The sequence below is a fragment of the Rhinopithecus bieti genome, unplaced genomic scaffold, assembly GCF_001698545.2.
Source record: "Rhinopithecus bieti isolate Rb0 unplaced genomic scaffold, ASM169854v2 scaffold_12086, whole genome shotgun sequence".
NCBI classification, from domain to species: Eukaryota; Metazoa; Chordata; class Mammalia; order Primates; family Cercopithecidae; genus Rhinopithecus; species Rhinopithecus bieti.
This window is the reverse complement of record NW_016807466.1, coordinates 137,484-152,736: the sequence shown is the minus strand read 5'-3', so window position 1 is coordinate 152,736 and position 15,253 is coordinate 137,484.

Genomic DNA, 15,253 nt, shown 5'->3' with positions numbered 1-15,253 from the left:
TCGGGAGACTTTTACCTGCCCTTTCTGCTCAGCTATCCTGAGAATCCAAATTCTGGCATAATGAGTTCCTGCTGTCGAAAATCATACGTTCTATTTAGATTTTTCCGAATAGTGTATTTAAATGGCATCCATGCTCAACCGTGGACTACTATCGAAAAGTACTGAATAACCACCTTACTGTACGTATTCCCATTTCTCAGCTGCATCTAACTCAGCACCAGTGTATCTGAATGAAGGCTTTTTCCCTCCTGATGTCTACATTTTCAATAATAGCTGATGCTCTGTGGTCTTAGAATTCGAATTTTTTTTAAAATTAGTGCTTTCTATTTACCCTCTCAACTGCCACATCTAAATAATGCTTTTTTTTTTTTTTTTTTTTTTTGAGACAGTCTTGCTCTGTCACCAGGCTGGAATGCAGTGGTACAATCTTGGCTCACTGCAACCTCCACCTCCCGGGTTCAAGCAATTCTCCTGCCTCAGCCTCCCAAGTAGCTGGGACTATAGGCACGTGCCACCACACCCAGCTAATTTTTGTATTTTTAGTAGAGACAGGGTCTCACCATGTTTGTTGGCCAGCAAGGTCTCAATCTCCTCACCTAGTGATCCACCCGCCTTGGCCTCCCAAACTGCTGGGATTACAGGCATAAGGAATTATACCATCAAAGTATAGAAGTCGGAAATATATCTCCATATCTCATGCCTAGCACACTTTCCAAATTATCAAGACTAGGAATCCTTCTGTTGACACTGGCAATCACATCACATGAGAGCAACCCTAGTCCTTGGAGGTAAAATCCAGACCCCCAAGGACTACCGAGGCTTTAAGTGATTTTAGCTAACTAGGCCTCTGTTTTCTCATCCATAAAACAGGGATATTCATCCCACAGGGCTGTTATAAGCATTACATGAGATGATACAGAGACACTGTCTAGAACTTAGTAGGTCTACAGAGGAAGGGGCAGAATTCAAAGCCAGGTCTTCTAACCACATTATATCACATCTCAAAGACAAGAAGAAATGTAACTTTGGAGGTTCGTGAAATCCAGTTTGAAGGATGAAGATTTGTTTCTGTATCTGCTAACAAACCCCCAGTGATTTCTGAGCAGGTTATGGGCATGTCAAAGTGATTAATTAGGAATGAAACAGAGGAGTGAGTGGAAATGGCAATGGTATATCAGAAGCTTTGAAATGATCTATCACCACGAAGAAAGCCAGCAAGAGATGCAAACCACGTAAGTTAAGAACACACAATAGCACTGAAACTGTGACCACAAGCCATAGGAAAACAAATCTCCCCAGTGTTCCTAGGCGTCCATAAGAATCATGGGGGCCGCGTGCAGCCGCGTGCGGCAGCTCACACCTATAATCCCAGCACTTTGGGAGGCCAAGATGGGAGGGCTGCTTGAGACCAGGAGTTTGAGACCAGCCTTCGCAACATAGCAAGATCCTGTCTCTATAGAAAAAAAAAAAAAAAAAAAAATTAGTGGGGCATGGTGGCACACACCTGTAGTCTCAGCTACTCTGGGGGATGAGGTGGGAGGATCACTTGAGCCCGGGAGGTCAAGGCTGCAGTGAGCCAGGATCACACCATTACACCCCAGCCTGGGTGACAGAACAAGACCCTGTCTGTCTCAAGAAAAAAAAAAAAGGAAAAGAAAAGAAAAGAAATATATAAGAAACAATCATGTAGGGAAGGTTTTGTTTTGTTTTATTTTGTTTTTTTCTTTGAGACGGAGTCTCGCTCTGTCGCCCAGGCTGGAGTGCAGTGGCACGATCTTGGCTCACTGGAAGCTCCGCCTCCCGGGTTCACGCAATTCTCCTGCCTCAGCCTCCGGAATAGCTGGGACACACAGGCGCCCGCCACCTCACCCGGCTAGTTTTTTGTATTTTTTTTTTTTTTTTAGTAGAGACGGGGTTTCACTGTGTTAGCCAGGATGGCCTCGATCTCCTGACCTCATGATCCGCCCATATCAGCCTCCCAAAGTGCTGGGATAATTTTTAATTACAGATTCTGGGTCTTACCCAAGACCTGTTGATTCAGATTCTCCATGTCTTGAGGCCTGAAATTTTTCTATGTCCAAGTTAGTGTGTGTGTGCAATTCAAATACAATGTCAGGTTTGGAAATCATTGATGGAGGGGCAAGAGCCAGGGGTATATTATTAAAGAGCATGCACACAAAAGACCTGCTGAAAACTGTGTGTATTATGTCTATGTGAAAAGAAAATGTAGGAATGGATTTGCTTACTCCATTGCCCACTTGGAGTACTACTTCGTCATGTATCCCCCCAAAGAGAAATTTAATGAAATTATTCACAAATTCTGAGTTGTGTTGTGGAGGTAGGAAGGATGGTATAGAAAACTACAAGCAGACATTTTGCACTCATGCTTGCATTTGGAATGCTCCAGATGCCTTCATTTAGAGAGATCCACTGTATCTAAAATTATATTCATGGAGGACAGTTACAGATAGGGGATAAACCTAGGGCTTAAGATTTTTAAAGAACGTACAGGTCATCTCTTTCAACCCCTTTCATAAAGCAAGAATAGGCTCTATAATATCCTAGACAGAGAGACGATCATGTAGCTGGAATAACTTCAGTGGTAATGAGCTTGTTATTAACGGGTAGTATTGATCAAAAGGGGAATGTATTGTACTCTCATAGAATATGTACAATATGTAGGGAAATGCACCAAGATATGTAATATAAAATAATACATTAGAGGGTTAGACGTTATCGGAATTGTAAAGGCATAATCATGTGGTTAAATATGCTTGAAAATATTGTATGTGTTATGCTTACAGAAATAAAAGGTAATAAATTAGCGAATTCTGGAGAGAGAAATCTTGGCCAGTAAACGATCTAAAGACAGACAAGTTAAGGAGGAGGCTGTCAAGCATCTACATCCCAGTGGCCACCTAATGGAATGAATCAAAGACACAGTTGGAGTCCACCCAAGAGGGAACAAGACATCAGCTAAGGAGGGAATGTGCACTCTGTGCTCCTGGTTGCCCTGGTGACAGGACCCCACTCCTCATGCTAATGGCATTATAATGAATACAACCGCTTGAAAATAAAATAAATGGTAAGCTTGATAATAGAGTAAAAGATCGTCTTGAGAGCTGCAGCGTGGAGAGGACCCAGGATGGAGTTTTGGTGGTGGGTGTTAAGAGAACAATATGATCAGTGATGAAGGTATTAGGTGAAAATATAACNATCAGCTAAGGAGGGAATGTGCACTCTGTGCTCCTGGTTGCCCTGGTGACAGGACCCCACTCCTCATGCTAATGGCATTATAATGAATACAACCGCTTGAAAATAAAATAAATGGTAAGCTTGATAATAGAGTAAAAGATCGTCTTGAGAGCTGCAGCGTGGAGAGGACCCAGGATGGAGTTTTGGTGGTGGGTGTTAAGAGAACAATATGATCAGTGATGAAGGTATTAGGTGAAAAATATAACTGTGTGTGTGTGATCAGAGAAAGAGAACAGACGCTAATGATGGATAATGCTTGAGACAAGTAATATGTCTGCCATTTCTCTTCCTGACATGCTCCAGACTGGAAAACCTAAATTAAGTGTTAATGAACCCATATTGATTTCCCTGTTCCCCTCATCATGAGGAAGGTAGCCTGGCCTGGGAGACTTCAACTGAAACTCAATGTCTTAGCAAGGTGGCATATCATGTGGTGATCATGGCAGCCTCTGCCTTGATAGTGTTCTTCCCCTCTTGCTGCTCCAAAGTGATCAAGCTCATCAATGTGATAAAAGATGCTGGGATGGTTAGCATATGTGTTAACGAGTCTAGGTGGTGGTGCCCCATTGTTTGCTCAAACGTTCGTCTAGATGTTTCTGTGAAAGTGTTTTGCAGAGGTGATGAACATCTATCGTCACAGCTGACTACGTCAGGGAGATCACCTAGAAAAATATGGGTGGGCTTCACTGACTCCACTGAAGTTCTTCAGAGTAAACATGGGTTTTCTGGAGAAGGAGGAACTGTGCCTTATGACTGTAACACAGAAACTCTGCCTGAGTTTCCAGCCAGCTGGCCTATGGATTTCAGACTCAAGACAACAACATCAACTGTCATCTGAATTTGCAGCCTGCTAATCTGCCCTACAAATTTCATATTTGCCAACGCCCACAAGCACGTGAGACAATTCCTAAAAGTAAATCTCTCCAGACACTGATAGTCAAAGAGATAGATGTCTTAAGATATTTATACAAATATAGATACATATATAGATACATATATATACAACTATGTATATGTTATATATACATATATACAACTACACACATATTTCTTATCAATCACAATATCGAATTATGTATTTGCATCTATGTATTGCATATATTAATATACACAGTTGTACCTGGTTCTTGGAGCACAGCTCCTAAAACTATTGGGATCTCCAAAGTGATAAGGGTATCTTTTGTATGTTAATGAGATGACTGATGGCTGTGGACCCTTGAATAGCCTCAGGATGGGGGACGGTTGCCAGGGGGACCTACCTTGTGGTTAGAGGATAGGAATTTTCTGTCCTACCTCTTGACGTCTTGAGAGGGCAGAAGGTCTAAAGATGGAGTTGATCACCAATGGCCAATGATGGAATCAATCAAACCTACTTAATGAAGCCTCCATAAAAACCTGAAAGGACAGTTCAGAGAGCTTAACTAGTGGGGGTACCTGGAAGGTGATACGCCCAGAGACGGCAAGGAAGCTCTGCACCCCTATCCATACACCCAGCCCCATGCATCTCCTCATCTGGCTGTTCATCTCTATCCATTTTAATATCCTTTATAATAAACCAGGAAACTCAAGTAAATGTTTTCCTGAGCTCTGTAAGCCACTCAAGCAAATTAAAGCCAAGGAAGGGACGTGGGAATCCTAATTTAAAACCAGTCCTTCAGAAGCACAGGTCACAACCTGGGGCTTGCAACTGGCGTCCGAAGTGGGGGCAGTCTTGGGGGCTGAACCCTTAATCTGTGGGATCTGATGCTGTCTCCAGGTAGATAATGTCAGAATGGCATTGAATTATAGGACACCCCATTGGTATCTGCTGGAGAATTGGTTGTTGATGGGGAAAACCCTGTACATTTGGTCACAGAAGTGTTCTGTGCTATATGAGTGTGAGTGTAAAGAGAAAAAATGTTTTTTTCTCTTTATGATAGTATATCCTAAATCTATGTACATAGATTTATCCATAGAGATTTATTTATATTAAGAATAAATTCTGAAAATAATTTTTTCTATAAATACATAATTGTATTATAGTAGATATAACACATATACTATAGTATAGAGTATAATCATATAATTAAATTATAATTAAATTATATATTTTCAGATATTTGTAACAATATACTACATTACCATATGTTATACAATGAAAATAGAGGTAGATATATATGATGAATATACATAAATATCGATATATAACAAAACATTCTATAGATATAATGAAAGTTATCTATTTTCAGATATTTATTCTTTGAGACTTGAAATCTGACCTCTTGTCACTTACACCCATTGGTTGTAGTTGTGTCTTAAGTGATGAACATGCTTATTAGAGCTTCGTTATTCGGGCATACATGTTTGGTAACTTGGCACACTAGATTCTTGATCTATTAATCAATTGCTATAGTAGGTCCCTGTCCTTCTCATAGAATCCACCCCTATATCTGCTGCCGGGTGGGTTAGTAACCATGATCCTCCTCCTCTGGTCCAGCGGATTGGACTAGGGGTGACTTCTGGAAAGACCCAGGCTAATCAGGTTCTGTTTTCAGTAACCATAAATGAATACATGGATTGTAATCAGTGTGGTGCACAGGGCTGAGCCAATCAGGTTCTGTCTTCAATAACTGTACATGAATGCATGGATTGTATACAGTGCAGTAGGCAGGGCTGGGTTCGGGGCACCCCCGTGTGTCCATGTGCCATATGTGGGAAAGAAATCTACAGAGAGAGGAGCAAAGTAATGGTGCAAAGAGAAGGAGGCACCAACCCCAGGCAGCCCTAGAAAGACAGTGTAACCTCTACTCCTATAGATGTTCTCTTCCTGGTTTCAGTTCTTCTTAACTGTGTGAACTTTCTCCCCTTGGGTTCTATGACTGAACTCTCTGCCCCTGAATTCTGGGAAACAGCTCTGAGTCTTTCTAGGATATTTTCTTGTCTTAAGGTGTTAAGAGTGGTTCGAAGTTACTTACAGCCAAATGATTCTGTGTTGCCTAGCAACACATCCATGTGGAGCACTCCTGTTTACAACACCATAGGCAAAGCATGAAGCAAGCATCCAAGTATATGGAACTGCTAACTTAGAGGTCAAACCTGAAAATACACTTTGTGAATGGTCAACCAAAAGCATGACAAGGAGAGCAGGTCTCATAAGGTTATTGCAGGAAGCTTCTCCTAACAGTATAATAACCAAAAATTACAGCTAACCCTTCTAGAACATTTACTATGTGCTAGGCATTGCTCTAAGTGTTTTATATCTATTAACTCATTTAATTCTCACGTTAAGACTAGGCAGTATCTGCTATTATTATCACCATTTTACAGATGAACAAATGGTGCAAATCCTCTGAGCCAAATTGTAGCTAAGAAGAGGAGAATTTGAGAGCCAAAACTCAGTACATGGTAGCAACAAACTTATTCCTTCCAATTAGTAAGCAAGATGTTTTTCCATTCTTGTTATATGTAAAAAAAAAAAAACCCAATCCTAATTTTAGGGCCAAATGATGCCAGTTACCTATTTTTTAAACATTGTATCCTATATTTGTTTCCAAGACAACAAATAGAATGGGGAAGAAGAGCAACCAATCATTTATGTCAGAAAGTTGGAGAATCCTCCCCCCTTCCCGAGCCAGAATGTCCTTCATCTGTAAACATAGGGGGATGTTGTTATGATTTTATGCTTGCTGCATAACAAATGATCCTTTATTCTCTCATCAAGTCATTATGGGTCTCAGGATACATTTTCTATTCCTGGAATCATGGCTAAATGCTCTTTAAGTGGTGAAAAGTGATCTCTGAGTGGGCTTAAGTTGTGAAATGTACATTATCTGAATGGTGAATTTGGCTGAAATAGATAAACAGATGGTAGAGGCCCTGTTTCAGCTTCTAAAAGTAAAACAAAGTAGATAGAAGGAGGAAGAAACATAAGACCTAAAACCGAGAGATGCTCAGTTTGAATAACCTCAAGTGTCAAAAATATATTTACTAAGAGAACCCATTCAAACACATACCTTCCTCTCTATAGACGAAAATGAACTTCGAAGAGTTCTCTTTAAAACACTAATTTTCACTTAAAATACATTGAAAATACAGAGTAAATAGAATACTAAAGCGAACCGAAATTTGAGATTTATATGATATGTATTTTCTTTAGCATAAATGATTATATAAATGTTTAGATTGCATGCAATAATATGAAAGATATTTTGATTAGGTCCTCTCTATCTAAATCTCCCTATCTTAGTCTCTTGCACAAGAGATACCATGCACGCCTGTTCAGTTCTTCAGGTTGAATTTATTTTCATAATTGTCACTGCTTAGGGAAGACATCAGAATCGCTCACCTTTTGTTTTGATCTTCCTTTAGAGCCACTTTCATTTCCAACAGACATCTCGAATTCAAGAGAAAATTAAAACCTTTACTCCAAGTCCAGATGAATTATTCACCTCTTCTACCTTCCCTTCTGCCAAACCTAACCCTATATATGCAAATTATGACTGTCACACGAAGAATATGAAAAGAGAAAGCATTCTATTAATAGTAGTGCGTGTGGTGGTGTTTGCAAAGATGTGGCACTCTTTCATATTAATTTTTCTTGGTTTTCCAGCTACAGAGTCTGAGTTAGTTGTTCCGATTCACAGAGAAGAAAGCTAGAGTGAAGCAATTGTGCAAAACAGTGCTGTTTTAATTACTGTAAATATGATAGCTGGATGGATGGATGGATAAATGAGTGGGTGAGTGGGTGGGTGGATGGGTAAATAATTAGTGGGTGGGTGAATGGATGGATGAGTGAATGGATGGGTGGACGGATTGGTGGATGGGTGGGTGGAGGGATGGATGGATGGATAGATGGGTGGGTTGACGGATGGATGGGTTGATGGGTGGCTGGATAGATAGATGAATGAATACATGGATGGTGGATGGATGGATGAATAAACAGACATATAAGACGGATCTTGGTATTTTCTGGAAATGCTTTGATGTCATCAAGAATGTTATAACTTTTTATAAAGATGTTATCTTTAAAGATCTAAAGCAGCATAAACAATGATACAGTCTAAGAGATGGTTCTAGGCTGGTGCAAGAAGTTAGCAAAGGTTGGATCTTTAACACATTCAGATCTGAGAAGGAGAGGGAGAAAGGAGAGGGAGAAAGGAGAGGGAGAAAGAAGAGGGAGGAAGGCAGGGAAAGGCGGAGGAAAGGAGGGCTAGAAACAGAGTAGGGGCAGGGACTAATGAAAACCAATAAACCCTCATATTTGAGATAGGAAATGACTTTGATGAGAATTTCTGTGATGAAGAAGCATGTTACTTGCATTTCTCCATTCCACCCCGACCCCATCAACTCCTCAAAAACTCTACTTCAAATAAAAACCCTTTTCACAAGCCTTCCCATGTGTCTGCGTTTGCTCCTTTGGCACTGCCTCCTTTGAACTCTGCCATCCTTTCAAGTGTGAAGAACCCGGGTCAGGCCTTTGTCTGAAGCGCAGCCTTCAGGCTTGCTTTCTCTCTGAAGATTTCCCCTCATCTTTGACCTCACCATCAGTAAGACATCTTGTCCTGAATCTGGAATTCAGTTGAGCGGTTGCCTACTTCTGGTAACCTGAACAAAGTTACGTTTCCCTCAAAAAAAAAAAAAATTAAAAAATAGCAAACCCTCATAAAATTTCAACAGTGCTGGGGAGGGGGCTTGGCAACATGAGAAATTTGCAAGAAATTTCACCTGCATCATCCCAGGAGATAATTCTTGCACTCCAAGGACACCAACATCTTCAAGCATTCTAAACTCTGATCTCTCCCAGAATCGGGAAGTCATTACATTAGAGAAACAATATACATCCTTAAATGCCTGGTGGCATTCTTGGCTCAGTGCCTTTGGTCTTTTTTTTTCTTTTTCCCTTTTGGTCTGTCCCCATTTGTTGGCAGAGACCAAGCCTGTCTTGTTTCAACATTGTATTCCCAAAGCCTAACCCAGGCCTGTCACTTTGGGAAGCCCTCAATAAATATTGGTTGAATAAATGAATGAATGAGGCACAAGCAGTGGGGAGAAGAATGCATCTTATTAAATTTAGTCTGATATTAGAATAGGATTAGAAGAATCCTTTGGGGTTTGGAACTTATTAATAAACAGTTGCATGATATTAAACTATAAAGACAGAGAAAAGAAACCCCAGCTCATTATTCTGATATTTCCTCCACAACATAAAGTCAATGAATGAGCTGCATTTAGAGGAGGCAGACAATATATTTAAGCACTGTAAATATCAACATCGGTACTCAGCCTCCATGCAATCTAATTTACTCTCTAACACAATCCATCATAACTGAAGTATGTTTTTGCTTATAGGGATCATAAAAACTCACTTGATTTATTGCAGTGTTTCCCCCCCCTTCCTGTGGTCTCTGGGAAAATTCGGCCATACATGGATCTTTTTCTTTGAGGAAAAAATAGACTCTTGTTAGCACGGCATTCACAAACACAAACTTACTTTTCACTCTAGAGGAAAGATATCATAAAAAGAGAGTTTAATCAATTGCCACATCAGGACTTTGGTTATTAACCTGCACTCTCTCTTTGTTCTTTCCGTATGCAGCTCACTTCTGAAGTAAAAAAAAAAAAAAAAAAAAAAAAAAAGGCTTAATTCTTCATCACATGTCCAGTCAGCCAGTGTCTCAAATATTTATTACTGTTGATCCATATTAACACTCAAAAGGGAGTGTGATTTCATAATGTACCTCTCCTAGACAATTTTATTTAGATTTTCATAATGCTTATCACAACCAAGGACTGCCAACTTTGTCTCTAAAGCAGCATCTTCTTTGATTTGGTCAGCGACCATGCCAGTCTCTTCTCCTGGTCATAGCTATAGACCCACCAAGAATTAGGGAGTAAGCAGAGGCAAAACAAAAAAGGAATGAGGCCAGGCAATTACATGCATAAATAAATTACAAGACTTTTATTTTCCCTTGCTTGACATATATGAATGTGACCTTGATAAAGATCCAGTATTCAAACACAAATGCGTAAAAGAGAAAGAGAAAAGGGGTGGGGGAACAAAGGGAGGAGACAGAAGGAGAGAGCAAGGAAAAGAGAAAGGAAAACAGGTATTACCTTCATTGCTTCATTCAAACTCATTAGAACCTTTTACTTACCAGATGCCAAAACTTCACTTGAAAGACAATATCGTTGATAGATATCTGTCAAATTTCCTTGCTTTATCCCTACACTCCCCCACATTCACTTTGTCCATGATATGCAAACCCTCAGGTGAGGACACAGTGTAGGGAGATTAGAGACAGTGACAAATACCTTGGGGAGCTGACACAAAAATGACAAGCAGCTATGGAAAGATATTTTCCCGCAGTTTATATTGGCATCACTTAGATTTGTTTAGCTCCACCAAACAACCCGCTTTGTCTGTCTATCCCACCCCAAGAACCCTCATTGAGTGCAAAGAAAAGAAACAAATTCTGTCGCATAGTAGACAGAGGAAACATTTTCGAAGTAAGAAGATACTTCACATATTAGGAAAGAAATAACCTAAGTGCTCACCAAGAGGGGATTAGTAAAATTAGACACCCAGTAAAATGCTCAAGGTGACTGTCACCATGGGCTTCTGAGGAATTTGCATCCTTGTACTTTTCTGTGTTTGCCAAGTTTTCTATAATAAATGAGAATTAGATGTATTTTACTGTACTCATCTTACTTTGGTCATTCCCTCATTCCAGCTTTGTGCTGGCTGATCGCTCCTTCTGGAGTCTTCACACTTCCTTATCACAACCATTTCACTTTGTCTCCCTTCTCAGACTGCAAACTTCCATGAGAGGAGGAACTGTGCCTGTCCACTCCTTCATCTTTTTCTTTTTTCTTTTTTTTTTTTTGAGACGGAGTCTCACTCTATTGCCCGGGCTGGAGTGCAGTGGTACGATCTTGGCTCACTGCAACCTATGCCTCCCAGGTTCAAGCTGTTCTCCTGCCTTAGCCTCCCAAGTAGCTGGGATTACAGGTACACACCACTACACCTGGCTAATTTTTGTATTTTTAGTAGAGACAGGGATCTAATCATGTTGCCCAGGCTGGTCTCGAACTCCTGACCTCCAGTGATCTTCCCTCCTTAGCCTCTCAAAGTGCTGGGATTACAGGCGTGAGCCACTGTGCCTGGCAGTGCCTGTTCACTTCTGTATCTCCAAATCCTTGAATGTCATAGTCACTTGACACAAGTGCATTGAAAAGTAGAATAAACAGACCACTCTTTAATGAAAAAGATAACAAGTGCTTCTTAATGATTCCATTGGACAGCAGAAAGTCTTTTTTTGCTTTTGTTTTTGAGACAGAGTCTTGCTCTGTCTCCCAGGCTGGAGTGCAGTGGGGCAATCTCAGCTCACTGTAAACTCTGCCTCCCGGGTTCACACTATTCTCCTGCCTCAGCCTCCTGAGTAGTTGGGACTACAGGTGCCCGCCACCATGCCTGGCTAATTTTTTGCATTTTTACTAGAGACGGGGTTTCACCATGTTAGTCAGGATGGTCTTGATCTCCTGACCTCGTGATCTGCCCGCCTCAGCCTCCCAAACTGCTGGGATTACAGGTGTGAGTCACCGTGCCTGGCCAATAATGTTTGATTTATTTAACTTCACCTTGGATAGTGGTGAATATGACTATTTATCCAACACATTATTTTTCCCTGTTAGATAAAACTGTGACTAATGGTCTTATTTCCTAAAACTAATTATATTGCATTGGAACTTTCTTGATTTGACTCACTAATATTCAACTGATTTTCTTTGTTTACATTCAGCCACAGCAGTGACAGCCACCTCTTACTTCTATACTTACCTTATCACTCTTTCTCCTCCTAGAACAATCCCCTTTCTCATCTCTGTCCAATCCAATACATTCTACAAGGCCAGACATTCACCAATGGTTTTAGCCACTCTTTCCTCTTTCTGCTTCATCAAGCTGTCTGTATACTTCCTGCTCTCGGACACCCTTTGGTACCAGATGATATTATTGCATTATTTACTGTTTCCAGCTAAGACAAAAGATTGGGGGCAGGAGTTACATCAGGAGCCCTCAGATAATTTCTGCTACATCGATGGCACAAAAATTTGCAAATAACAGTGGAGGCCTACTGTGTGTAAGGCACCGCTCAGCCCCAAGCGTTAAAAGGAAGAAATGCTAAGATGAGACCCTTCCCCTAAAAAACTTCCCAATTTAAAGAAAATGCAAGATGCAGGTACAATTACTGAGATGTAGTGATATTAATAGAGATGTATAGAAATGTTAACATTGCAAACATCATTACTGCTAACAACAACAAGATGATGAACTAGTATTTATCAAGAGCTCACCAAGAGCCCAACCCCACATCTAAGGTCTTTACATGAGCAATCTCATCTAATGCCCACACAACTCCAGGCTATAGGCATTATTATAATTATGTTCCCCACTTTACAGATTAGGATACCAAGGCATAAAGAGGTTGACTAAGCAAAGTGTGTGTTAAAGGAACGAAATTAAGGGAATTAACAGTTCTGGCCAAGAAGGTCAGTGGAAGTCATCACAGAAAAGAGTAATCTGAGGAGAGCCTTGGCATCAATTTCTGTGTGACCTTAGGCAAAATGCGGAAAGAGGAACAGAGGTACATCAGTCATGGGGGCAGCAGGAACAAAATAAGAAGAGTTATGGATAAATTCCTACTATGAAGGAAATGGAAGGAAGAAGCAGGTTATGGGACTGGAAACGGAAAAACACCAAGAACCAGAGCAGCGTGCAATTGTTCTCCAACCACAGAAAGTTTCTGAGCAAGGGCATGGCAGGACCAGCTTTGGTTTTATTTTGCCTTCCAGTTCTCTTTCATTTTTCATAAAACAGGCTTGTTTGTCAAGATGGGGACTAGACTAGAGAGAGCAAGAAACTAGAAGTCCACTTTATCAGGCATCAGACTTGTCGGGCCAGGTGAGGGAGTGTAGGGCTCTGACTCTGGTGGTGGAACTGGAAACAAAAATGAAAGGATGGATTGGAAGAGAGAAAGATAAATAAAAGAAAACTCCATGGCCAGGTATGGTGGCTCATGCCTGTAATCCCAGCAGTTTGGGAGGCCAGGGTGGGTGGATCGCCTGAAGTCAGGAGTTCAAGATCAGCCTGACTAATATGATGAAACCCTGTCTCTACTAAAAATAAAAAAATTATCTGGGCATAATGGCAGGTGCCTGTAATCCCAGCTACTTGGGAGGCTGAAGTGGGAGGCTGAAGCAGGAGCATTGCTTGAACCTGGGAGGAAGAGGATGCCATGAGCCAAGATCATGCCATTGCACCCCAGCAGGCTGGGTGACAGACAGAGACTCAGCACTTTGGGAGGCCTAGATCACTTGAGGTCAGGAGTTCAAGACCAACCTGGCCAACATGGCAAAACTCCGTCTCTACTGAAAAATACAAATATTACCCGGGTGTGGTGGTGGGCACCTGTAATTCCAGCTACTTGTAAGGCAGAGGCATGAGAATTGCTTGAACCCAGAGGTTGCAGTAACCCAAGATCACGCTCCTGCACTCCAGCCTGGGCAACAGAGCAAGACTCTGTCTCAAAAAAAAAAAAAAAAAAAAAAAAAAAAAAAAAAAAAAAAAAAAAAAAAAAAGGAAAGAAAGAAAATTCTGAACTCTCTTGCCTGAGTACCAGGATGGATGGAGAGACCGATGATCAAGATGATGGTAACTGGAGGAGGTGGTTTTGGGGGGAAAAAGATGTTAAGATTCTTTTACGATTCATGGGACAGCTCTAGTACCCAGGTTATGATCTGAATTACCCTTAGGAACTATTAGGTTAGTACAAAAGTAGTTGCACTTTTGTCATTACTTTTAATGGGGAAAAAACTGCAATTACTCTTGCACCAACCTACCAGAACTCCTTGGGGAAATGGATTATTTCAGATGCGGGGTAGCAAATGCACAAGATGAATCTAGAATATCAACTCATACTAGAGAGTAAGAAAGCTACCGAAGACAATCAGAGTCATGTCAAAATGACTTCTGCAGAAACTTGAGGAAGCTCGCATTTGTTGATGATGGAATAATCTGAGCACCAACAAAGATAATAACTCCCGTCCCTGAATTTGTAATAAAACCAAAAATTCCAGTCACTAGAGTATGCAAATAAACAAGCTCATATATTTGAAATCACAAAGGGAAAATCAAGCATTTTTTTCTTGTATTAACTGTATAAACTATACCCCCTGACTATCCTAACAGAAGACTGGGAAATTTCTGTTTAAGAAGTATTCCAGTAACTCCAAGAAGAAGGAACGGTAAAATTACCATGTCACCAGCTTGCACCCCCTGAAAAATGCATTGAGCATCCATTGACCATGGATGCTTCATCGAAAGTAGAACAGAGCTAATAATACCTAGCCCATGGAGAATAAACAGCACCACAAAAAGGGAGATAATCTGATATAACGTACCTCTTCTTGGAAGAAGAAACAATCAAAGAAATGGAGCTTGCATCTGACATAGACCAATCTAAAATAATACAAAGGACAGAGGAACATGTGAAATGACACCACAGGGATGCAATCAGCAAACACCAGACTGTGAGAAATATTGCAGGACATTATCAATCTGTTTTCTTCAACAAGGTCAACAACCATCACAAAACAAACAAACAAACAAAAATATGGGAGAAAGACTGATTAAAAGATGCTTAATACAGGCTGGGCATGGTGGCTCATGCCTGTAATCCCAGCACTTTGGAAGGCCAAGGTGGACAGATTACTTGAGGTCAGAAGTTTGAAACCAGCCTGACCATTATGGTGAAACCCCATCTGTATTAAAAGTACAAAAGTTAGTCGGGCATGGTGGCACACACCTGTAGTCCCAGCTACTCAGGAAGCTGAGGGAGGAAAATTGCTTGAATCCAGGAGGCAGAGGTTGTAGCAAGCCTTCGAGATCATGCCACTGTACTCCAGCCTGAATGGCAGGCGAGACATCCTCTCTCTCTCTCAAAAAAAAAAAAAAAAAAAAAAA